General features: G+C 36.2%; 1 protein-coding gene across 1 annotated transcript in view; it reads right to left on the reverse strand.

Annotated features, from left to right (window-relative positions):
* The window catches only part of LOC139953106 (follistatin-related protein 5-like), a 31,230-nt gene extending 23,273 nt beyond the window's left edge, over positions 1 to 7,957 (reverse strand). Inside the window, exon 1 of the mRNA XM_071952518.1 lies at positions 7,733 to 7,957. The gene's annotated coding sequence lies outside the window, so the exon portion shown is untranslated. The remainder of the gene's footprint in view (positions 1 to 7,732) is intronic.
* Between the last annotated feature and the right edge of the window lie 3,382 nt (positions 7,958 to 11,339).

Consider the following 11,339-nt stretch of genomic DNA (forward strand, 5'->3'; position numbering starts at 1 on the left):
GTATAATGGCTTTAACATTTAGGTCCAGATCCAATCAATATATTAATGTTTTCAATATTTCGGGGATTTCTATAAAATGAGAAATAAAACCAGGTAGAGCAGCACATTCACCGACTGCACGCAATATACTGATTGCTGGTGATTGCTGGTAGAGACAATATTCATGGCGTGCATTATTATGAATGAAAAGCCTATTGTCACGCAATTATTCTGTAAATAATTGTCTTCAGGAATGGATGGATGAGGGTTGACCCGTACTAATCAGTCACTGCCCGTAGATTTCATCATACATAATTAACATGACCTTGCAATCACTCCTCCATCAACACCAACTAATTCCAATTGTTTGTTATAAAATTTGCATAATGACATTCAATTCAATTTAAGCCAACATTCATATCATATCTTCTCAAAATGTAACATGTATACAGACAAATACACATTATCAGCAAAATCACATGGCCATGGAAGAAAAATGGTTAATCTAATAGACCCCAAAAAATGAGAATGTGAGGCTGTCAGATTAAGCCGGGAGGCTTAAAGAAGACGGCCTAGACAGACAAATTTGTATTGAGACTTATTGAAATTATTTTCGTGACATTATTTTACTCATGTCTCAAAAACTACAGCACATCATCAAGGCACAATATTTTAAAGGAAGCCTTCTACATCTTCAAACCGTGTAAGTTTAATGTAGATCTGTGTTGTGTTTTGTGTCTTACAAAAAGTACCCAAACCCTAGTTATGTATTACTCACACAAAGTAAATCATACAATAACCATGAAAACATTGATGGTTTTTTTTCTTCTTCAGTAATCCACTTTTTGAATGAAGACTACGAGAAATAGAAGAGTCACATTAAAGTCCCCCACACAATGAGCGTGACAACCTTTAATGTTTTTGTTTTTTTAAGTAACCCACTTCTTGAATGGAGACTATAAGATAAAAAGAACAGTCACATGGTTGCTCATAGTATGACAATGACAACCTTGAATGAAGTGTGAAGCATGAATGGGTTTTTTTTTCTTCAGTAATCCACTTCTTGAATTGAGACTATACGAGAAATAGGACAGTCACATTGATGACGTTCTCCTGACTCATCAATCGTGTGTGTTTCGATGGCGCGGAATGAACACGATTTCATCACCTTGCTGGAATAATTTCGAAAATTCCCTCAGAAATCGTAAAACTTAATAAGATTCACCGGTGAAGATAAAACACTATTACTTCCAGTGTAGGATTCTCACAATGATGAGGATTGCTTGTTAGGAGTGTCCTTTTTCTTATTATAGGGGTGGGAGGAGGCTGGATTTTCTGTGTTCTTTCTTATAATTTACCGTCTTGGTTTCTTCTCATCTTCAGAGGCACTTAACACGTTTGGAAATTGCCCTAGACCAGTCTTCTCACTAGGCGTATCTCAACATATGCATTAAAGGCAGTGGACACTATTGGTAATTGTCAAAGACCAGTCTTCTCACTTGGCGTATCTCAACATACGCATAAAATAACAAACCTGTAAAAAATTGGACTCATTTGGTCATTGAAGTTGCAAGAAAATGATGAAAGAAAAACACCTTGTACCATAAATTATAAGATTTGATATTTTCTTCTTTAAGGCTGTGTACAAATCGTGCCTACAAGAAGTGCAGGCTCTGTGGCTCTTTTGTAAACATGTGATGTCACATGTCACATGGTCTATAGCCTGAGCCGAATCCAAAGCCGAAGCCGTTGTTTTGGTTCCGCTTATGTTGTACTTAAAGAGCCGTTTTTATGGGTTTGTTTTATCACTGCTCACAATTGACAACACACTGTGTGTGTGTTTTATGCAAGTCTTTACAAAGATTAAGGATTTATTTCAAAACAGGACAGTTTGCAGAACTTAGAAGTCAATTCCGAACAATCTACTCAGCGGTAGTAGAATATAAAGCAAGACAGTTCTCTAAAGAACAAATATTCTAACTGACAAGTAAACACAAAAAAAAAATTATAGATTAATTTCCAACAAAATTTTGGACATTTGAAGGCAAAGTGCCCCTTTAATTGAAAATTTGGAAAAGATTAGGATCTCCAAATAAATAGTATGTTCAAACACGCTGATACAAATGATGCGTAAGAAATTAAAAGGTAACTCTAAATGTAAAATGGTTATCAATTAAAAACAATTATAACCCTCAGTCCCAAAGTGAATCTCTTCGCTGATGAATTATGGAAACGCTCATCGCCTCCAGGCTCGAATATTAATAGATAAAAACAAATTACCACGGTATACGTTTGGCCAGAAGAACCGAACAGAAGTCCCTGTGCAAATCAGTCAGGTCATCTACTTTGTAAAAATTGTTATTTCATTCCTTGTTATGCAGACATGGCGAAGAGGTGCACCAGGGTATCTAGCGGCCTCTACACGCTACCAGCAGATTTTTGCTGTAGAGTGTATGATGCATGTGTGTGTTAAACCAGCTTGGTCGCCTTGGGCGAATTATGCTAAAGCTTGCGCCGTGGATGCGACTGAGCGCACGGCGTGTTATACTCGCATTCTGACATCTCGCCCCCGTTGTTTCAGGGCGTACAATTTTGTATGTCGATCAAACTGTGCCTTAAGATTCTTATTGATTGGGGGAATAAAAGGATTTCTTCAAAATTTCAGGATTTTTTTTTTTTTTTTATTGATTTGAATGTCATGTCTTGGAAAGTGATAAATTATTGATAAGTTTTATAAAATTGAAGAGATTTTGGTCTAAGACAAATTTCCTGAAATTATGCAAATTAATCAAACGGAAATGCTTTTCTTGACGATGTTGTTGTTGCTGATGCTACTGCTGCTGTTGCTGCTACTGATGCTGATGTTGTTGTTATGTTGTTATAAGTTGTTTTATTTTGTTTGTTTGTTTTTTTCTACTTAGTAATCGTGTTTGTATTTCCTTTATATCCACATATTTTCAAAAAAAAAATCGCAAATCCAATCCCTTTTAGAGTTCATTATATTTCTACAAACTACACATGGCGGTACGAAATTCGAGAAACAAAATTATCCGATATCATTGCATTGCTCCCGTCCACAAGTTTACAAACATAACTGATTTTCAAACAGGTTTCAACCAATGAAATAAGATCCAGTCTGAATTCAGAAGTAAAAGTAGAATGTTGTAACCCCCCCCCCCCCCCCCCCAACAAACAAATCGTACAATATGCCAAAGAATATTGAACGCAATACAATATCTTGGGAGACTCCACCCACCCCCGATGAACCCCATTTGCCTCTGGGGTAGAGGGTGACAAATACGCGTACTCAATGCACAACCCGAGCCGTTTCCCAAAGAGAATGAACTTCGATCCCGGCTGTATAAATTCAATAGGTTGAATCTAACGTGTAGTTGTGTACTGAATGTAATAGAGAAGAGGGCCCCGTGGAGGAAAAACAAATTATTGAAGAGCTAGTGTGCGGCTAGAGGTTTTCAACTTTAAAGGCAATTGGTAATTACTCAAAATAATTATCATCATAAAACCGTTCTTGTTACAAGTAACGGGGAGAGGTTGATAGTATAAAACATCGTGAGAAACAGCTCCCTCTGAAGTGACGTAGTTTTTAAGAAAGAAATAATTTTCCATGAATTTGATTTCGAGACCTCAAGTTTAGAATTTGAGGTCTCGAAATCAAGCATCAGAAAGCACACAACTTCATGTGACATGGGTGTTTTTTTCTTTCATTATTATCTCGCAAGTTCGAAGACCGATTGAGCTCAAATTTTCACAGGTTTGTTATTTTATGCATATGTTGAGATACACCAACTGTGAAGACTAGTCTTTGACTATTACCAATAGTGTCCACTGTCTTTAAAGACACTGGACACCTTTGATAAACTGTCAAAGACCAGTCTTCTCACTTGGTGTAACTCAACATATGCATAAAATAACTAACCTGTCAAAATTTGTGCTCAATTGGTCGTCGAAGTTCCGAGATAATAATGGAAGAAAAACACCCTTGTCAAACGAAGTTGTGTGCCGTCATATGCTTGATTTGGAGACCTCAAAGTCTAATTCTGAGGTCTCGAAATCAAATTCAAATATTTGAGCGGGGAAATTACTTCTTTCTCGAAAACTACATTACTTCAGAGGGAGCCGTTTCTCACAACGTTTTATACTATCAACAGCTCTTAATTGCTCGTTACCAAGTAAGTTTTTATGTAAACACTTATTTTGACTAATTACCAATAGTGACAAGTCAAACGATGCGACTATAAATTATTCGTTGCGAATTTTGTGACGTCAAAATTCGTATCGTATTCGCATTCGCAGGAAGTATGCACCTGACTTAACCCTTATCAGGTTAATATATTGACCGTCTTTAATGCGTAGTTGCTTAATTAATTTTCAATTTATCTTCTGAAACCACCTGTCATTAATGACAGTGGACACTATTGGTAATTGTCTTCACAGTTGGTGTATCTCAACATATGCATAAAATAACAAACCTGTGAAAATTTGAGCTCAATCGGTCATCAAAGTTACGAGATAATAATGAAAGAAGAAAACACCCTAGTCACACGAAGTTGTGTGCGTTTAGATGGTTGATTTCGAGACCTCAAGTTCTAAATCTGAGGTCTCGAAATCAAATTCGTTGAAAATTACTCCTTTCTCGAAAACTATGGCACTTCAGAGGGAGCCGTTTCTCACAATGTTTTATACCATCAACCTCTCCCCATTACTCGTCACCAAGACAGGTTTTATGCTAATAATTATTTTGAGTAACTACCAATAGTGTCCACTGCCTTTAAAGGGGTTAGTTACTTTTTGTATACGACACAAAACACAAGTGTCCACAGATTTTACAATAAACTTACACGGATAATTATGGTATAAAGCTTCACTTAAACTATGACTTGCTATGAGGTGATGTCGTGAGTCAAACAATTTCACGAAAGTAATTTTCGTCTCAGTGAGAAGAAATTTATTTTAGCATGTTCAACGGATTTACGCAACTCTCCTGAAAACATTGCTCTGTGATTTTCACCTTTTTTTTTCCTCAAAAAATACGACTAATGAAGCTGAAACGTCTACAGATAAATTATATTACATACATCTTCATTCACAGTGAGTTAGGGATTCATGTTATGGCCACAAAAATTGATATACAAAAGGTACTCAAAACCCTTTAACGTGGGGCACACCATATAACTGCAACAAACACACATTAAGATTGATGATGAAACGCCCCCCTATGTGACACGCGACCTCTGACATTATTATAACTTTTTTTTCCTTTTTACTCCTCACGAAACTGTATTTATTGTTTTCTTGTCTTGGTGTTGATATTGATTTAAAGAGAAACGGAGCAGTGTGATTCGATTTCAAATATCGAGTTAGTGAATTTGAGAGGGAGGGAGGAGTAAATGAATTTAAGTTTGCCTTGGATACTGACGTGGAGCAATTTAAAGAAAAGGAGAAGAAGAAAAGTCAATCAGATATTATTGTTGCGTATTATTGAATCATTATTGACATATAAACCTTTTTCACGGTGTGGTCATCTTGGTTTTACTCCATTCCAACTCAATGTAACCAAACTGAGGCTGGATGGAATAATAGTCTGGTGACATGCGCAGTGAATATTAGAATTCATTACTATTATTGGAAACAGGGAACATGACCAAGATGGTGACAGCGTGAAAGGTCTATACCTCATACTGTATTGTTGCAATTTGACTACCTTATAGCTTTGAGTCAAAAATGTATAGAATACAGTTTTTATTAGGTTAATGCAAAATATGAAATCTTCATGAAACTATTAAGACCTTTGAAAAACTTTGCAATTGGACTGAGGAAAATGTATTGTAGTTTTTATATTATTTATATGAACCCAATACAACACCCTTTTCGAAAAGTAACAACTTGCGAAGCTTAAGCTGCAGTATTATCAAAATTATAAAAATTTGTAAGGTCAATTTCGCCCAAACTGGAGCCTGCTATTGATCAAGTTTTACCCTCAAGGCAATCACAGTCGTTAGACACCAGCAAATGCCAAAGTGCAAATAAATTAATTTTAATATTCTGAAGAAAAAAACAACAAGCAAAGTATCACGTTAAAGGGAAGGTACACCATTAGTAATTGTCAAAGACCAGTCTTCTCACTTGGTGTATCCAAACATGAGCATCAAATAACAAGCCTGTGAACATTTGAGCGAAAATTGACATCGAAGTTGCGAGAAAATGATGAGAGAAAAAACACCCTTGGTGTACTCCCCGGACGAATTTGTGTGCTTTCAGATAGGAATAAAAGACTTCTATTAGTGGGAAATTACCTCTTTTTTCAAAATCTGCTACTTCAGAGGGAGCCGTTTCCTTCCCACAATGTTTTATACTATCAACAGCTCTTCAATGCTCGTTACCAAGTCAGTTCTTCAGTTAATATTTGTTTTAAGTAATTACCAAACGTGTACCTTCCCTTTAAAGGCAAGGTATACCCTTGGTTTTTTGAACCATTATATTTAATAGATAAAAAATTTGCTTCTGGATATTCAAATAATCATTTTGGTTTAAACGCATGCACCAATCACTGTATACTCAGTACTTTCCCGAGTTTTGTGGAAAAAAATCACAGACATATTACCAATTTTATTGTTTTAATCCTATTTAAATGTAGATATATACAATCAAAACCAACTTGTGAAAATTTCATCTCAAAAGAATGGTAAAATTTCTTAGAAATCGTAAAAAAAAATTGAGCGGTTATTTCAACGCAGGAAGAATAAGTAATTAGAATACATATTCTGAAAAATGATTCACAGATTAAAATGTTTTTGAATCCTTCTCTAAAAAACCACATTCCTTTAAAGGGAATTGTTTCTAAACATTTCATTAAATTATCCACAGTTGTAGTGTTTCTTTACCTAGTAAGTTGTTGTGGTCATTAATTTGTGGAGTAATTACCAAAGGTAAACTCTCCCTTTAAGGGGATTATGTCATACTGGACAAGTTAATTACATGCAATTGTTTTCATCAGACTCAAACAATTGATTACAATCGATATATTATAGTGACATCAATATCATAATTGCTGTTATATAATACCGTCGGTCTTGTTTATAGAGAGAGTGCATATTTAATTAGGCTCATGCATATTCATGTGTATGCATGGTGGCGCTTCGGAATGATGTATTGTTGTTTTAGCATAGAGTGACGTCATACACAGACGTAACACTCAATCGCTTACTCATAAACAACCACAGTCTAATAACAAAAATATGATAATTATTTAATGCTATTTTCGAACCAGCGTCCACCCAAATAAAGACAAGTTGGAATAAATACAGTACGAATAATTATGTGGATTGGCATGGAATGAAAATGATTCCAATAATAATAGCAATGATATTTTGCAGTAATGTTCTTATTTTAATACTATTTATATCAAATCATATCTTTATCAAATCTAAGCCGGTTGAAGTGTTCCCCGGCATACCCTTTCCAATAAATTATATTATTCTAATTAGCAGTGTTATAATATACAATGGCGTACAATAGTCAAAGCAAATTGACTTCACGTTAGCGTGTGAGTACATCACTTTCTACTCCTGCAAGCCATATAATTGTATCAGTAACATCGAAAGACTGCTCGTATAGTGTGCCAGGGCCCACTACTAAAGGTCTCAGAGCCGCTCATTTAATCACGATGAGGCTTGGCTTTCCATAATGCACACGTCTGTGATAATAACACTTTACAGGCTTATATTCTACTTACCAATGGCGCCGAAAATTCCTCTGAGGAGTCTCCGAGAAGCCTCAAGATGCAAACAGGTCGTGGGGTTCCCAAGGAATGGATGACGAGACAATCTTCGGTTCTTGAGATGGGGAAAGAGAGAGAAAACGGGAAATTTTCTCTGGACTGAAAAAAGAAGCAAGCCGGTTTGATGCCTCGCTGCTTGCTAGCTGCTGCTCCACCCGCTTAACTCTGCACCCGTCGTGTTTTCTCTCTCGCTGGATGCTGCTCTCTGCAGTTAGGGAGGGGAAATGTTAATGACGTATAGACACATACGGCTGTTTCATGTTTGGACAGTAGTTGACAATGTAAAGGTGCGGTTTTATTACATACTGCTGCTACTCTTCATGATGGCAAATGTTTGCTTTAAAGGGAGGGTATACGTGTGGTAATCACTCTTAAAATTAACGGCATTAAAAACATTTGGGTAGAAGCATGCGGCAGCTTTCGATAGTATACGCGTTTTGAGAAGCATTTCACCTCGAAGTAATGTTGTTATGTAAACAGATACTTATGCCAGAAAATTTGAATTTGAAGGGTTTACAGGGTTAACACTGCACTGAAGTATTCACTCATTAGGAATTATTCTTCCTGCGTGGACATATTCGCTTCGGACGTTCGGCGACTACCCTTTGACATTTTCTTGGGTTGGTTTCATTGACAGGGGACCTACATCTACATTCATATAGGAATACAACAATCGAACGGTACCCAAAACCAAAGGTGTACTTTGCCTTTAAAGACAAATGTTAATACATTTAAAACACCCTTGTCGCACAAGTTGTGTGCTTTCAGATGCCTTATATTCGAGACCTCAGCTGAGGTCTCTAAAATATTTTTGTGGAGAAATGACTTCTTTCTAAAAAAACAAAAACAAAAAAACGTTACCTCAGAGGGAGACATATCTCACCATGTTTCAGACTATCAATAGCTATCCATTGCTCGTTTACCAAGTAAGTTGTTATGCTAATAATTATGCTGAGTAACTACCAATAGTGTCCGGTGCCTTTAATGTATGATTCATTTTGATTTGACCATTATTCATTATTTATATGGATGTATGATTGTATGTATGGACATAAAACAAACAGACAAACAGACAAACAGACAAACAGACAAACAGACAAACAGACAAACAGACAAACAGACAAACAGACAGACAGACAGACAGACAGACAGACAGACAGACAGACAGACAGACAGACAGACAGACAAACAGACAAACAGACAAACAGACAAACAGACAAACAGACAAACAGACAAACAGACAAACAAACAAACAAACAAACATCATTATGTAGACAATTGAGTGCGATTGATACAACATAGTGCGAGTTGGCTTTTAAAATGTGAAATAAAAACATGAAACAGCACCCGACTGACTGAGATGGTGAAAGGTAAGTTGGCTTGTAAGCCTTGGTTTGTTGCGACCGGGTATCGAAGCGACCGTGAATCACTCGATGAACATCATCATCACCATGAGCACGGACTCTGAGCTCTGCATCTACTCACTGGATGGATGTTTTAAAGGCAGGGTGTACTTTTTGGTAATTACTCCTAAAATTAATTACCATAAAAAATGTACTTGGTGGAGAGCACTGGAGAGCTGTTTATACTATATAACTCAGAACTATATAAGGTCACAATGGCAATTTTATATTTTGTAATGATCAAAAGGTCATTAAATGGACAATGCATTACAAACTTAAAAAGAAAATAGATTAAAAGCAACTAATGAATGTTTGACATAGAAAAAGAATGTTTCTTTTTGCCAAGCAACTACTTTAAAGACCACTTTTGATTTAAAATAAACCCCAGTTACCAGGAGCTCCAAAATATGTGAAAGGAATTTATCAAACCCAAATTGTACTAAATATCCTTTTATTTATGAGAAGATGAAAGCATTGGTAAAAACAGCACCCTTTGAGGTTCTGTTGTCATAAGAAAGAGATAATTTTTCACACTAAAATTTGAATCAGAGAAAGACTTCGTCAGACAGGAAGGCCTTTCTCGGTCATTTGAAACAACTGTGTTTTCTCTTTCATTATTTTCTTGCAACTACGATGACCAACAGAGCCCATCTTTCCCAGGTTTGTTTATTCATGATGATGTTGGATGTCTTTGAAAATTACAAAAAGTAAACTTTGCCTTTAAAGGTAACAACTACCTTACAATTAATTGGTTGTCTGTATCTATATTTGTTATGAACAAAACGAGAACATTCGTCTTGACTAAAAAAGATTCATCGTACACCTTTAAGATCCACGCAGGTAAATTTCCAGGGTACCTTGATGTCGCTGATTGGCCCGAGAGGATCACGTGATACCTGCATGCTCTTGCAGGCAGAGTGCTCACCCATACAGTGAAGGTTTAACGATGACCAGCATGTCTGACTATGCACGGTCATTGCCCCCTGGTCATTGTTGACTTGGTACCCATTGAAATGTTCCAAAATAATTTTGAAATTTACACATTCATAGAGGTGGCAACAACCATGGAGAAAAGACCTCGGTGGCAATAACCATGGAGAAAAGGCCTCGGTGCCCTTGAGATAATCCAATAGAAATTAACAATTTCCTAGGTGCCCTCTACTAAGGGGGAAACCGCTTTTGCGCCCTTGCCCTTTATCATTATTTATACTGGGTAACTACCAGCTTAGCAGGAAAGCTGCTTTCCACTGATGCCCAGTCCAACCAATACAATATTTTACAAAATAGCAAAAGGATACAACCAAACAATAAAAACGACGAGGGGAATAAGAAATTTGGACTTGAGAATTGCACATGTGTGTATCATACATGTAGCCATGTGTAAACAGAAAGGAGATGAGAACATTATGACCACAGAAAAAAAACCTTTTGATTGGAAAAAAAAAACAACGGGTAAAAATTCATTTAAAAAAAAATCAGATCAGTCAAAACACGGAGCATCAGGTCTGGACCAGGGAGATCTTGAGGTGAACTTCGTCATGTTGCATACAAGGCCCAATTTCATAAAGCTGTTAAGCAGAAAATACTGCTTTGCAAATATAATTGCTAATAAAGATAAAAAGGTTTGTCTGTGCTTAGCATTTGTTTGTTTTTTTTTTTGCTTACAGGCTTTATGAAATTAGGCCCTGACCTGAGAGGGTAATACAAAGTCATTTTACACATTGAGATGGGAAAACGCAATTTTTTTTTTATCTACACATGAAGCAGTCCAGACATCTCGACAAATAAAAAATATTAGTAGAATTTGTGACAATCATAGAAAGGAAATTACCCCCCAGGGAAAACAGCTGTGCGTCTTTGTTTGCATCGGATTGTAATTATACCTTTTTTAATTGCGCTTGAACAGAGAAATATATATATTGAGCGATAAACTCCAAACGCGAAATTAGATTATTTATTTCTCAACAAATATGAAATTTCAGACAGAAATATTTCAAGGGATGTTTTCTATTATCATAATTATTAGACCGTGTAAGTTTTATGTAAATTTGTGATCTTCACGATTTTTGTTTCATATACCAATTCTGTAACGTTCCTTTAAATGAATTTGAGAAAATAGAATTAGCTGTGGCAAACTGTTTACAACCAAAAGGACCCAT

Source organism: Asterias amurensis, chromosome 21, assembly GCF_032118995.1.
Source record: "Asterias amurensis chromosome 21, ASM3211899v1".
NCBI classification, from domain to species: domain Eukaryota; kingdom Metazoa; phylum Echinodermata; class Asteroidea; order Forcipulatida; family Asteriidae; genus Asterias; species Asterias amurensis.